The 12,500-nt window shown below is 60.4% G+C and overlaps 1 protein-coding gene across 1 annotated transcript in view; it reads left to right on the top strand.

Moving 5' to 3' along the window:
• LOC148715535 (uncharacterized) overlaps window positions 1-12,500 on the top strand; it is an 18,260-nt gene that overhangs the window by 1,987 nt on the left and 3,773 nt on the right. The window lies entirely within an intron of this gene.

Here is a 12,500-nt window from a genome sequence, read left to right as displayed (position 1 = left end):
AAGCGGAGCTCCACTACGCCCTGCCATGACCGTACCCAGCGCTGCTCCACGACGCCCCGTAACGGCCATGTCAGTGGCCATTCTATCGTGCCCCACGACGACAAACCCCCCCGGAGAGACCTCCCAGCCAGGTATATATGCGGCTGGGGGGAGAAGGGGGGGGGTAAGCAATACCTCCCAGAGCACTCTCTCCCACTTGTGATTATCATCTCTCCTCCTCCAATCTCCTCTGACTGGACCGTCGGAGGGCCATCACCACCCTGGTGGTGGTGCAAGGCTTGTTTGCAGGTTCCTTGGCGGAAGGTGGAGCGCAACCAGCACCAACCAAGACAACTCAGGCGGAACCCCGTTCACACCGTCGTGTCAATCGTTCTCGGTTTGGACCACCAGCAACAGTTGGCGCTAGAGGAAGGGCACGAATCTCAGAACGATCGTAATGGCACGGCGAGGTGGTCGCGGAGCTTCCAATGCTTCCGGTCGCGGAGCCTCTCGCGCCTCTGGCCGGGAGGCTGCTGCGTCCCCAACACACTCTCAGCAGCATTCCACCGCTTCACCTCCCATTCAGACGGTCGAACCTGCTCAGTTCGACCAGCTAGCCCAGCAGGTTCGCACCCTCGCGGAGGCAGTGCAGAATCTGCAGGGTGTGATCTCTCGGGTGCCGCAGCGGGCTCAGGAGCCGCTGCTCCCCGAGCACTCGCCTCTTCCTCACAACCCGCGCTCCTTCCTCTCCCATGGAGAGGAGCGCCGGCGCGGGGAGGATTCTCGAGTGCGGTCCATTCTGCCAGGACCTTCTCATCGGAGCTGCGCGGGGTACGAGAGGCGGACCCGGGCGCGTTCTCAGACACCCCAGTCCTCGAGGGGCCCGCACTCCAGTCGGTCCCCCTCGCGCCGCTCCTTGTCTCCCACCCACCGGTCGCGCTCCCTGGACCGGCGGGTGGACGATCTCCACAGACAGCTCCAGGTCCTGAAGGGCCACTCCAAAGATCCCTTCGCCGACTTGGAAATCTCCTCCCAGCCGGCGCTTGCCTCAAGGATCCTGCGAACCCTAAACCCGCCGGGGTTCAAAATGCCGGCGATCGAACCCTACGACGGGGCGGCGGACCCACGGGACCACGTGGAGAGTTTCAGGACTCTTATGCTCCTCCATGGAGCATCGGATCCTCTCCTCTGCAAGGCCTTCCCGGCGACCCTCCGCGGCCCGGCAAGGGCGTGGTTCGCCGGCCTGGAGGCTAATTCCATCCAGTCCTTCCACCAGTTCACCCGTCTCTTCATCAGCCATTTCGCCGTCAGTAGCCGGCGAAGACTGGTCTCCGACTCCCTCTTCGATGTCCGGCAGAACGAGGGAGAGAGCCTGCGGGATTATCTCACCCGCTTCAACAAGGCAACACTGGAGGTCCGGAATTTGAGCCAGGAGGTGGCTCTCTCAGCCCTGAAGCGAGGCTTCCGGAAGGGCAGACTCACCTTCTCCCTGGACAAACGCCTGCCGCGGAGCTTCCCGGAGCTGTTGTCTCGGGCAAACCAGTATGCAGACGCCGAGGAGGCAGCCTCCCACCGGAACAAGGAGGCCGCCGAGGCCCCTCTAAAGCCCGGGAAGAAAAGGCGAAAAGAAGCACCCCAGAGGAGGAGCCCGACGCCTCAACGCCGGCGCAGAAGCCCGTCACCAGCAAGGAACCACGGCGCCACACGCCCTCGTTCTCCGCACCGACGCTTCAACCGGTACACCCCACTCCTGGCCCCCCGGGCCCAGATCCTCATGGAGGTCAAGGGGCGGGAGGACCTCCCGGTCCCGAGGCAGATGAAGAAGATCCCTGGGAGGAAGCCTTCTCGGGCGTACTGTGAGTACCACCGAGACCACGGCCACGATACCGAAGACTGCTTCCAGCTTCGGGACGAGATCGAGGCTCTCATTCGCCGAGGGCGTCTCGGTCGATATGTAAACGACCGACGTCCCCCCGCAGACCCGCGTCCAGCCGACCCGGCCCCTCAGGAGCCTCGGGAGCAGAATCGACCCGTTGCGGGAGTGATCCACACCATCACTGGGGGCTGCTCTCGGCCCGTGAGGAACGCAGGGGGCTCGGCGGAAGTATCAGGAGTGGCCGTCGCGAAGAGGCAGCGGGTCGGAAATGTAATCACTTTTTGTGATGAAGATGTAAAGGGGGTTCAGACTCCCCACGATGACGCCATGGTGATCTCTCTCACTATGGCGGACTATGATGTAAGGCGTGTTCTTGTGGATAGTGGAAGCTCAGCTGATATTTTGTATTACGAGGCCTTCCAAAAGATGGGCTTTTCCCGACAATTGTTGCACAAAACGTCCACCCCCCTCATAGGATTCACTGGAGACGCTATCTCGGCCGAAGGTGTCATCGAGCTGCCTGTGACTGCGGGCATTGCACCCGCAGAAGCCACGGTGCGGCTCGGGTTCTTGGTCGTCCGTGTCCCCTCGGCCTACAACGCTATCCTCGGACGACCCGGACTGAACGCCCTTCGCGCGGTGGTTTCTACCTACCATTTGCTCATGCGGTTCCCCACAGCGGCCGGGATTGGAGAGGTCCGAGATGACCAGCCGACCGCACGGCAGTGTTTCCTAGCAACTCTCAAAGGGAAGAAGCCCATGGAGGCCCTAAGCGTCGAGTCACTTGACGCCAGAGACGAAGTGGCCTTGCGGCACGGGGAGCCGGCCGAGGGCGTAATCGAAGTTCCCCTCGAAGAAGGCCGCCCGGACCGCACGGTCCGGGTCGGTGCCAACCTCGACTTGGAAGCTCGGCTCCGGTTAGTGGAATTCCTCCGAGCCAATGCAGATGTGTTTGCCTGGTCGGCGGCCGATGTACCTGGGATCGACCCGGAGGTCGTTTCTCACGCCCTCAACGTCGACCCGACCCACCGACCAGTAAAGCAAAAGAAGAGACACTGTGCCCCGGATCGGATCCGGGTGGTCGACCAGGAGGTAGACAAACTCTTGGAGGCAGGTTTCATAAGAGAGGTGAGCTACCCCGAGTGGCTGGCAAACGTCGTACTTGTCCGGAAGGCGAGCGGGAAGTGGAGGATGTGCGTCGACTACACCGACCTGAACAAGGCGTGCCCCAAGGATAGCTTTCCGCTTCCACGGATAGACCAACTGGTCGACGCGACTTCCGGATATCAGCTACTGTCTTTTATGGACGCCTTCTCCGGCTACAACCAAATAATGATGGCTCCACAGGACGAGGAGAAAACTGCCTTCATAACAGACCGGGGGCTGTACTGTTACAAGGTAATGCCCTTCGGTCTGAAGAACGCTGGCGCCACTTACCAGCGCCTCGTCAATAAAATCTTCAAGGAGCAGATCGGCCGGAATATGGAGGTGTACGTGGACGATATGCTGGTAAAAAGCCGCCATGCAGACCAGCACATTGCAGATCTGGAGGAGACTTTCACCACCTTGCGAAAGTTTCGCATGAAGCTAAACCCAGCGAAGTGCGCTTTTGGTGCTTCGGCCGGGAGGTTCCTCGGTTTCATTGTCAACCAGCGCGGGATCGAGGCCAACCCGGACAAGATCAAAGCCATCCAAGATATGTCCCCTCCGACCAAAGTGAAGGAGGTTCAGGAGCTCGCTGGAAGGGTCGCCGCGCTCGGACGATTTGTGGCAAAGTCGGCCGAACGCTGCCAACCATTCTTCAAGGTGTTGAAGCGCCCAAAAGACTTCCTCTGGACGGCCGAATGTCATGCGGCGTTCGACCAGCTCAAGGAGTACATGGCGTCTCCTCCCCTGCTGTCCAAGCCGCAAGAGGGGGAGATGCTCTACCTTTACCTGGCGGTCTCCCCAACCGCAGTCAGCGCAGTACTGGTTCGGGAAGAGGCAAGACTTCAGAAGCCTGTATACTACATCAGCCGAGTCCTCCGGGATGCCGAGACGCGGTACACGAAGGCTGAGAAGATCGCCTTCGCGCTGCTGACTGCGACCAGGAGGCTTCGCCCCTATTTCCAGGCTCATTCTGTCACCCTTTTGACCGATCAACCACTGCGGCAGATTCTCAGCAATCCAGAGAATGCGGGACGGCTGGTGAAGTGGGCAGTAGAACTTGGTGAGTTCGACATCCGCTACCAGCCCCGACCAGCCATCAAGGCCCAGGTGCTCGCGGACTTTCTCGCTGAGTGCACTGTGCAGGAGGCGGAACCTAAGCCGCCGGAGACACCCAGCCTCGATCTCCCGATCTGGACGCTCCACATTGACGGGTCGTCGAACCCTGAAGGTGGAGGGGCTGGGCTGGTCCTCACCAATCCCGATGGAGTGATAGCCGAGTATGCCTTGAGGTTCGGATTTCCAGTGACCAACAATGAGGTGGAGTACGAGGCCCTAGTCGCGGGACTCAAACTCGCCAAGGAGCTCGGCATCCGGCGTCTGAAAGTCTTCACCGACTCCCAGCTGGTGGTCGGGCAGGTTCGAGGGGAGTTCGAGGCGCGGAGCCCGACCATGCAGAGCTACGTCCGGAAGGTGCAAACACTCATTCCCGACCTCGGCAGTGTTGACATTCAGCAGGTCCCGAGGAGCGAAAATGCCAGGGCCGACAGGTTGTCCCGCCTAGTGGACGCAGACGCGCACAACTTGTCGAGGGCAATCTACCTGGAGACCCTGGATGCCCCGAGCATTGACGGGGCTGGAGCGGTGATGGCAATTGATCCGGAGCCGTCTTGGATGGACCCGCTCGTCGCCTACCTCGCCGAAGGAATCCTCCCTGAAGACGAAGATCAGGCCCGGCGGCTTGTAAAGAAGTCCGCCCACTACGTACTTTATGAAGGGAGGCTGTATCGGACCTCGTTTACCGCCCCCCTCTTAAGGTGCCTCCGCCCCGCGGAAGCGGCCTACGCCCTCGGCGAAGTCCACGAAGGCATCTGCGGATCGCACTTGGGGGCTAGGTCCTTGGCGCATAAGATCATGAGGCAAGGCTACTATTGGCCGACCTTGTTGGAGGACTCGAAGGACCACGTGCGGAAATGCGACGCCTGCCAGCGCCACGCCAACGTCCAGAGAGTCCCCTCTGTCCCCTTGGCGCCAATCACCGCGCCCTGGCCCTTCGCACAGTGGGGAATGGATATCCTCGGACCATTCCCCGTCGCTTCGGCCCAGCGGAAATTTTTGATTGTCGCCATCGACTACTTCACCAAGTGGGTGGATGCAGAGCCACTGGCCACCATCACGGAGGCACAAGTCCGGAAGTTCGTGAAGAAGAACATCATTGTCCGATTTGGAGTACCTCGGGTCCTCATCTCGGATAACGGTCGACAGTTTGATAACAAGCACTTCCGGGACTTCTGCGAGGAATTCGGGATCGAGCATCGGTTCACATCCGTGTCGCATCCCCAAACCAACGGCGAGGCCGAGGTCACAAATCGGACAATCCTCCAAGGTATCAAAGCGCGGATCGGCCGGACGGGGCAAGCTTGGGTCGAGGAACTCGAGAATGTCCTTTGGGCGTATCGGACCACACAACGGACTCCTACTGGAGAGACGCCTTTCAGCCTAACCTATGGCACGGAAGCCGTTGCCCCCGTGGAGCTCGGACTCCCCTCGCCTCGGGTGGCCGCGCACCGACCCGAGGCCAATTCAGAGCAACTCCGAGGGAACTTGGATCTCTTGGAAGAGGCAAGGGAAATGGCTCAGGTACGGATGGCAATGTATCAGCAGAGGGTGGCCCGATATTACAACTCCAAAGTCCGACCGAAGCTTTTCAGAATTGGAGATCTGGTGCTGAGGCGAGCTAAGGCATCTCAACCTACGGAAGGTGGGAAGCTAGCGCCAAATTGGGAAGGCCCGTATAAAGTTCGTTGGGTAAACCGACCTGGCTCCTACCAGTTGGAAGCCCTAGATGGCCGAGAAATTCCAAGGGGCTGGAATTCCGCTAACCTGCGGATGTATTACCAGTAGAACAACAAGGCCAGAAAGACAATTTAAAAAGGTGCAATACTTTTCATTTCAATAATTTCTGGTTACAGTGGCGTGCTCGTGTGATTACAAGGAATTCCCAGAGGGGAATTAGGGAGTAAAGAAAGTAAAGAAGAGGTGGGGACCCAAACCCTCAACCCAGGGCGGCTGCAGTCCCACCAGAAGTGGGTGCTTCTAACCGGAGGCGCCATCCAGCACCTCACCAAAAAGAGGAGGAGCCGCCGCAGAAGAAGCTCCCGCTGCCCCCAGGGGAACGCCGCCTCCAAAGGATATTCCCATCTTCCCCAGTGGTAGGGAAGAGAAGGGATTCAAGGGGGAAGAGTATATGGAGGCGCGGTCCCGGATTGAGCGTCCGGCGCAGAGCTCAACCGGGAGGCTGAACTTCAAGGAGGGGAGATGTGATCCCGGATGAAACGCCTAGAGCGGAGTTCCGCCGGGGAGACCCTCCTTGTTGATCCCAGATGAAACGGCTAGTTGGCTGAAGTTGTAAGGGGAGCGCCTCCCCTTTCCTTCGACAGGAGTCTCTCAGTTATATGCCAAGGAGGAGGTCCGCGATCCATGGCAACCTGCAGCTCCGGCTTGGCAAATTCCACCGTACCTGCACCTGTATTTATAGCCAAGCTGCGGCCCCCTGGTAGTTCCGATACGGGTGGCTCCAATAAATGCAGGCGCACTGAATCCGGAGCCGTTCCGGCTCCCGAGGCGTATCTCCCCGCGATTTCCTAAGCGTCATTCTCCTTAAATCGCATTCTTTGTGCAGGACGATCCGGGTGACGTATACCCCTAGGTCCACGTGTCTCCGCTCGCGCCCAGGCCGCATCCTCCTCGAAGAACCCGCGTATCGCGGCCGCTCAACTAACACTCCTCACCAGCAGCAACTGGCGATCCGATTTCCCAGGTAACGCATTAATTAGCGTTTAATACCCTTCTCGTGTTCCCCCCAGGCAACGCTTGGAGGAGAGGAGAAACACGGTCGCGGCTGGGCACAGAGAAACCCCGATGGGCGGCGAGCGACAAGTGGCCGACCAACGAGTGGAATGTCCCGAGGCTCGGCCCTCGGATGCCTGGCTAACCCGATGATCATCCTGGGAGCAGACTAGCCGGAAGCCCCGACCGGTCGCCTCGGCTTGCGCCAGCCTTGGCCGACCAACGAGCGGAATTTCCCTGAGGCTTGACAACCCTCAGATGCCTGGCTAACCCGATGATCATCCCGGGAGCAGACTAGCCGGAAGCCCCGACCGGTCGCCTCGGCTTGCGCCAGCCTAGGCCGACCAACGAGTGGAATCTCCCGAGGCTCGGCCCTCGGATGCCTGGCTAACCCGATGATCATCCCGGGAGCAGACTAGCCGGAAGCCCCGACCGGTCGCCTCGGCTTGCGCCAGCCTTGGCCGACCAACGAGCGGAATTTTCCTGAGGCTTGACAACCCTCAGATGCCTGGCTAACCCGATGATCATCCCGGGAGCAGACTAGCCGGAAGCCCCGACCGGTCGCCTCGGCTTGCGCCAGCCTAGGCCGACCAACGAGTGGAATCTCCCGAGGCTCGGCCCTCGGATGCCTGGCTAACCCGATGATCATCCCGGGAGCAGACTAGCCGGAAGCCCCGACCGGTCGCCTCGGCTTGCGCCAGCCTTGGCCGACCAACGAGCGGAATTTCCCTGAGGCTTGACAACCCTCAGATGCCTGGCTAACCCGATGATCATCCCGGGAGCAGACTAGCCGGAAGCCCCGACCGGTCGCCTCGGCTTGCGCCAGCCTTGGCCGACCAACGAGCGGAATTTCCCTGAGGCTTGACAACCCTCAGATGCCTGGCTAACCCGATGATCATCCCGGGAGCAGACTAGCCGGAAGCCCCGACCGGTCGCCTCGGCTTGCGCCAGCCTTGGCCGACCAACGAGCGGAATTTCCCTGAGGCTTGACAACCCTCAGATGCCTGGCTAACCCGATGATCATCCCGGGAGCAGACTAGCCGGAAGCCCCGACCGGTCGCCTCGGCTTGCGCCAGCCTAGGCCGACCAACGAGTGGAATCTCCCGAGGCTCGGCCCTCGGATGCCTGGCTAACCCGATGATCATCCCGGGAGCAGACTAGCCGGAAGCCCCGACCGGTCGCCTCGGCTTGCGCCAGCCTTGGCCGACCAACGAGCGGAATTTCCCTGAGGCTTGACAACCCTCAGATGCCTGGCTAACCCGATGATCATCCCGGGAGCAGACTAGCCGGAAGCCCCGACCGGTCGCTTCGGCTTGCGCCAGCCTTGGCCGACCAGCGAGCGGAAGAATTTCCTGAGGCCTAACCCTCGGATGCCTGGCTTAGCGCCGGAAGAATTTCCTGAGGCCTAACCCTCGGATGCCTGGCTTAGCGCCGGAAGAATTTCCTGAGGCCTAACCCTCGGATGCCTGGCCTAGCGCCGGAAGAATTTCCTGAGGCCTAACCCTCGGATGCCTGGCTTAGCGCCGGAAGAATTTCCTGAGGACTAACCCTCGGATGCCTGGCTTAGCGCCGGAAGAATTTCCTGAGGCCTAACCCTCGGATGCCTGGCCTAGCGCCGGAAGAATTTCCTGAGGCCTAACCCTCGGATGCCTGGCTTAGCGCCGGAAGAATTTCCTGAGGACTAACCCTCGGATGCCTGGCCTAGCGCCGGAAGAGTTTCCTGAGGCCTAACCCTCGGATGCCTGGCTCAGCGCCGGAAGAGTTTCCTGAGGCCTAACCCTCGGATGCCTGGCTCAGCGCCGGAAGAGTTTCCTGAGGCCTAACCCTCGGATGCCTGGCTTAGCGCCGGAAGAATTTCCTGAGGCCTAACCCTCGGATGCCTGGCTTAGCGCCGGAAGAGTTTCCTGAGGCCTAACCCTCGGATGCCTGGCCTAGCGCCGGAAGAGTTTCCTGAGGCCTAACCCTCGGATGCCTGGCTCAGCGCCGGAAGAGTTTCCTGAGGCCTAACCCTCGGATGCCTGGCTTAGCGCCGGAGGAATTTCCTGAGGCCTAACCCTCGGATGCCTGGCTTAGCGCCGGAAGAATTTCCTGAGGCCTAACCCTCGGATGCCTGGCTTAGCGCCGGAAGAGTTTCCTGAGGTTTAACCCTCGGATGCCTGGCCTAGCGCCGGAAGAACTTCGGGAATCAAAAGTCAGCAAGAAGCAACCAAGAGCTAAAAAAAAAAAAAAAAAAAAAAAAAAAAAAAAAAAAAAAAGAGGACGAGGGCGAGATGAAGAAATATTCAACGTGCATTAATTTTCAGGGCCGAGGCCCATACAATTGGGCAAAACGCCGACATACAAAAATAAAAAAGACAATGAAAGGTACAAGAGGTCAGCTTGGAGGAACTCCCGGGTCGGGAACGCCGGGCTCGTCCGCGGGAGGTAGGGAAGCAGCAGGAGAACCAGCAGGCGATGGCGCCGGAGAGGAGTCCAGGAGGGAGATCTCGCTCAGGTCAACTTCGGGATACTTAGCCGACACCCTTGCCAGGCCCTCCTCGAAGCCCAAGGTGAAGGCTTCGGCCCCCGCGTCCGACGCGTCATGGACAAACTCGTCAGACTGGCGATAGGTCCGCACTGCCTCCGACATATCATGGGCGAACTCGGCGGACTGGCGATAAGCCTCTACCGCCTGACGCCCGATTTCCGCCCTCTTCTCGGCCAGCTCCGCCTCAGCTCGCTCCATAATCTGAGCCTTGGCCTCCAAGACCTTCGCCACAATCCGGCCTTCGGCCTCAGAGGAGACCCTCAGCAGATCAGCCTGAGCCTCTTTATGCTTCGCCTCGGTAGCAACCCGAGCGGCCTCGGCTTCCTTCAGGCGCGAACGGAGCTCTTGGACGTCCGTGCATGACTTCTCCAGGGCCGACTCCAGTTCGCCTAGTTTGGCTTCAAAAGAGCGGATTCGGTCGCAGGCGTTGTCGGCAGACCGCTGGGCCTTCTCCCACCGCTCTCGATAGTCCGCGATCTTCCGGGACTGCTTTTCAGCCCGTTCCTCCGCCTTCTTGACCCTGCTTTCGAGGCCCGAGGCGGCTTTGAGTTGCTCCCGAGCCTCTGACAGTTGCTCCTCCAGGGCGGCGAAGCCGAGTGCCCGCTCTTCGGCCTCCCGGAGCCTCGCCTCGAGGTCCCCGGTCGTCCTGCCTGCCGCAGCCCGGCCTCCCCCTTCCATTGCTTTCAGCCGGTCCTCGGCCTTCGCCAAAAGCCCCGCCTGTTCCTTGTAGCACTCCTCCAGACGGATCATGTACTGGGCGAGCTAAGAAATAGGAAAAATAAGGGAGTCAGGCGGAGAACAACAGAGCCAATAAATGGTGAAAGACGGCCAGAAGAACACTCACCGACATGAGACAGACGCAGCTGGCGGCCCCAACGTCAGAGACATCCAACTCCCGGACCCGCCGACGGTCCTTCTCCAGCAACACTGTTTCGATGAGATTTCGGGCGCCATCGGTAGTGAAGGCAGACCCCGATTTCTCCCCGGAGCCGGATGGTGGTTCTGCAGCCTTACCCTTATCCATCGCCTGGGGAAGAGTCCGGCTGATCGCGCTCGGGGCGGGGGTCGCCCCAGGAATTGATAGGGTCCCGCTCGGCCGGGGCCTCGGCGCGTCCCTCCTCGAGTCATCAGGAGCCGACCGAGTCGAAGGCCGGGTCGGGGACCGATCACGTCCGACCCGTCCGTCTTGAGCAGGCTCAGGTGGCACCTCCGGAGTAGCGGCAACCTTACCACCGGAGGGCTGATACAGCGTCAGCTGCCGGTCGGTGCCCACGACATCTCCCTGACCGGTGGGCCCGGACTCGTCGGTCGGCATCGGAGGTATCTCCTTACGGGACTTCTTCGCCGGTGGGGCCCCGCTCGGAAGAGCTCGTTTCCTCCTCCGGACTGCTTCCAGCAGGGACGCCCTACCAACAGCCTTCGACTTCACCGACCGCATGACGTCGTCGACCTCTGCAAGAAGGACGGGATGGTCAGGGACTGAGAAACCGAAAGGAAGAAGGAACGAAAGAGAAGAAAAGAGCTAAAGAAACGATGGCGGACTCACGGTCGGTGGGAACCGAGCTCAAACCGACGTTCACCAAGGTATCCTCAGAAATAAGGCGGCCCACCGGGGGAAGCTGGCCCTCGGCGACCAACCCCTTCAAGGCGGCGACGCCCTCGGATTCCTCCCTCGACAACTTCGACAGGCCAATTGGGGACTTCACCGGCGTCCCCCAGATTGCCCTGATTTCCCAGGAGGGGTCTGCATCAACGAAAAAGAAGCGCTCCTTCCAGTGGTGAATGGAGGTAGGACCCTCCTTGACAAGGCCGCACCCTCGCCGCGCTGCGAAGCACCACCACCCTTTGTCCTGGGGGTGGCCGCTCAGGCCGTAGAGCTCCCAGAAAACGTTCAAGGTGGCGGGAATCGCATGCAAGCGACAGAGAACCTGGAAGACCGTCAGAGCACGCCACGAGTTCGGCACCAGTTGCGTCGGTGCCATTCCTAAACCCCGGAGCACCTGTAAGACTAGGTCTGAAGGGGGAAAGCGGAACCCGGCCTGGAGGATGCCCTCATTGATGGCGATCTTCCCTCGAGGAGGATGAGACATCCTCTCCTCAGGCCCTGGGAGCGTGACATTGCAGGCCTCGGGAAGGTGGTACCGAGCCACAAATCCGTCTAAGTCCTCGGCGACCAGTTTTGACTTGATGCTATCTGCTCCCACTTCGCCCATCCCTAATGGCCAATCTACGGTCAGGACGGGGTCAAGAAGGAGGGAAAGGCCGGAACGACTGGGGTGCACTAGTACAAAAAGAAAAAGTATGAAGAGCTCAAAGTAGAAGAGTGGGAAACTCACTTGAAGAGGAGGAAGAACGGCTCCGAGAGCGTCAAAGGAAAAGCAAGCGAACGTTTCGGCGGCAACAATGGTAGCGCAAAGGAGAAACTCGAAAATGTCCGTAAAGAAGAAGACGGACGGGGGAGGGCCCCCGATTAAATAGGCGAAAGGGCAAGTGACACCTCGATGACGCCAGAAGACGCCTGGCCGCCGAAGGGTCGCTCGCACCCCAAAGGCGAATCGACACCATTAAGGAAGGATGTCCGCCGAAATCCTCAGGTTGCCAGGTCAGCAGCAACCGCCATACGCCATAAAGAAGGCGGGAAGCTTGAAGCGCGCGCGCCTCTCCGAAGGATGGCGGCAATCTCGAAACATCACTCCCTTCACCTGTTCCCCTTCTGGTTCCAGGCTCGGAAGTGGGGGGCTACTGTTATGGGGGAATTGAGCCGCCATGCCCCACGTGATCGGCACGCGTATCCAGGAAAGCTACAACTGCCCTATGATCCAGCACTCCGACCCCGAGTCGGACCTCCTCGGCTCCGCAGCCCGACCCCGGGTCGGCTGCCCTATGATCCAGCACTCCGACCCCGAGTCGGACCTCCTCGGCTCCGCAGCCCGACCCCGGGTCGGCTGCCCTATGATCCAGCACTCCGACCCCGAGTCGGACCTCCTCGGCTTCGCAGCCCGACCCCGGGTCGGCTGCCCTATGATCCAGCATTCCGACCCCGAGTCGGAGATCTTTTGATAACGACAGGCTATTCTCCAGAGGCACGCCGCGGCCTCCTGCTCCACTACTCCCTGCAACGGC

Source organism: Phoenix dactylifera, chromosome 1, assembly GCF_051530095.1.
Source record: "Phoenix dactylifera cultivar Ajwa chromosome 1, Ajwa_hap1_PhDact_Kaust_v1.1, whole genome shotgun sequence".
Taxonomy (NCBI): Eukaryota; Viridiplantae; Streptophyta; class Magnoliopsida; order Arecales; family Arecaceae; genus Phoenix; species Phoenix dactylifera.
The sequence above is the reverse complement of the archived record's forward strand: the minus strand, read 5'-3'. Positions and strand labels throughout refer to the sequence as shown.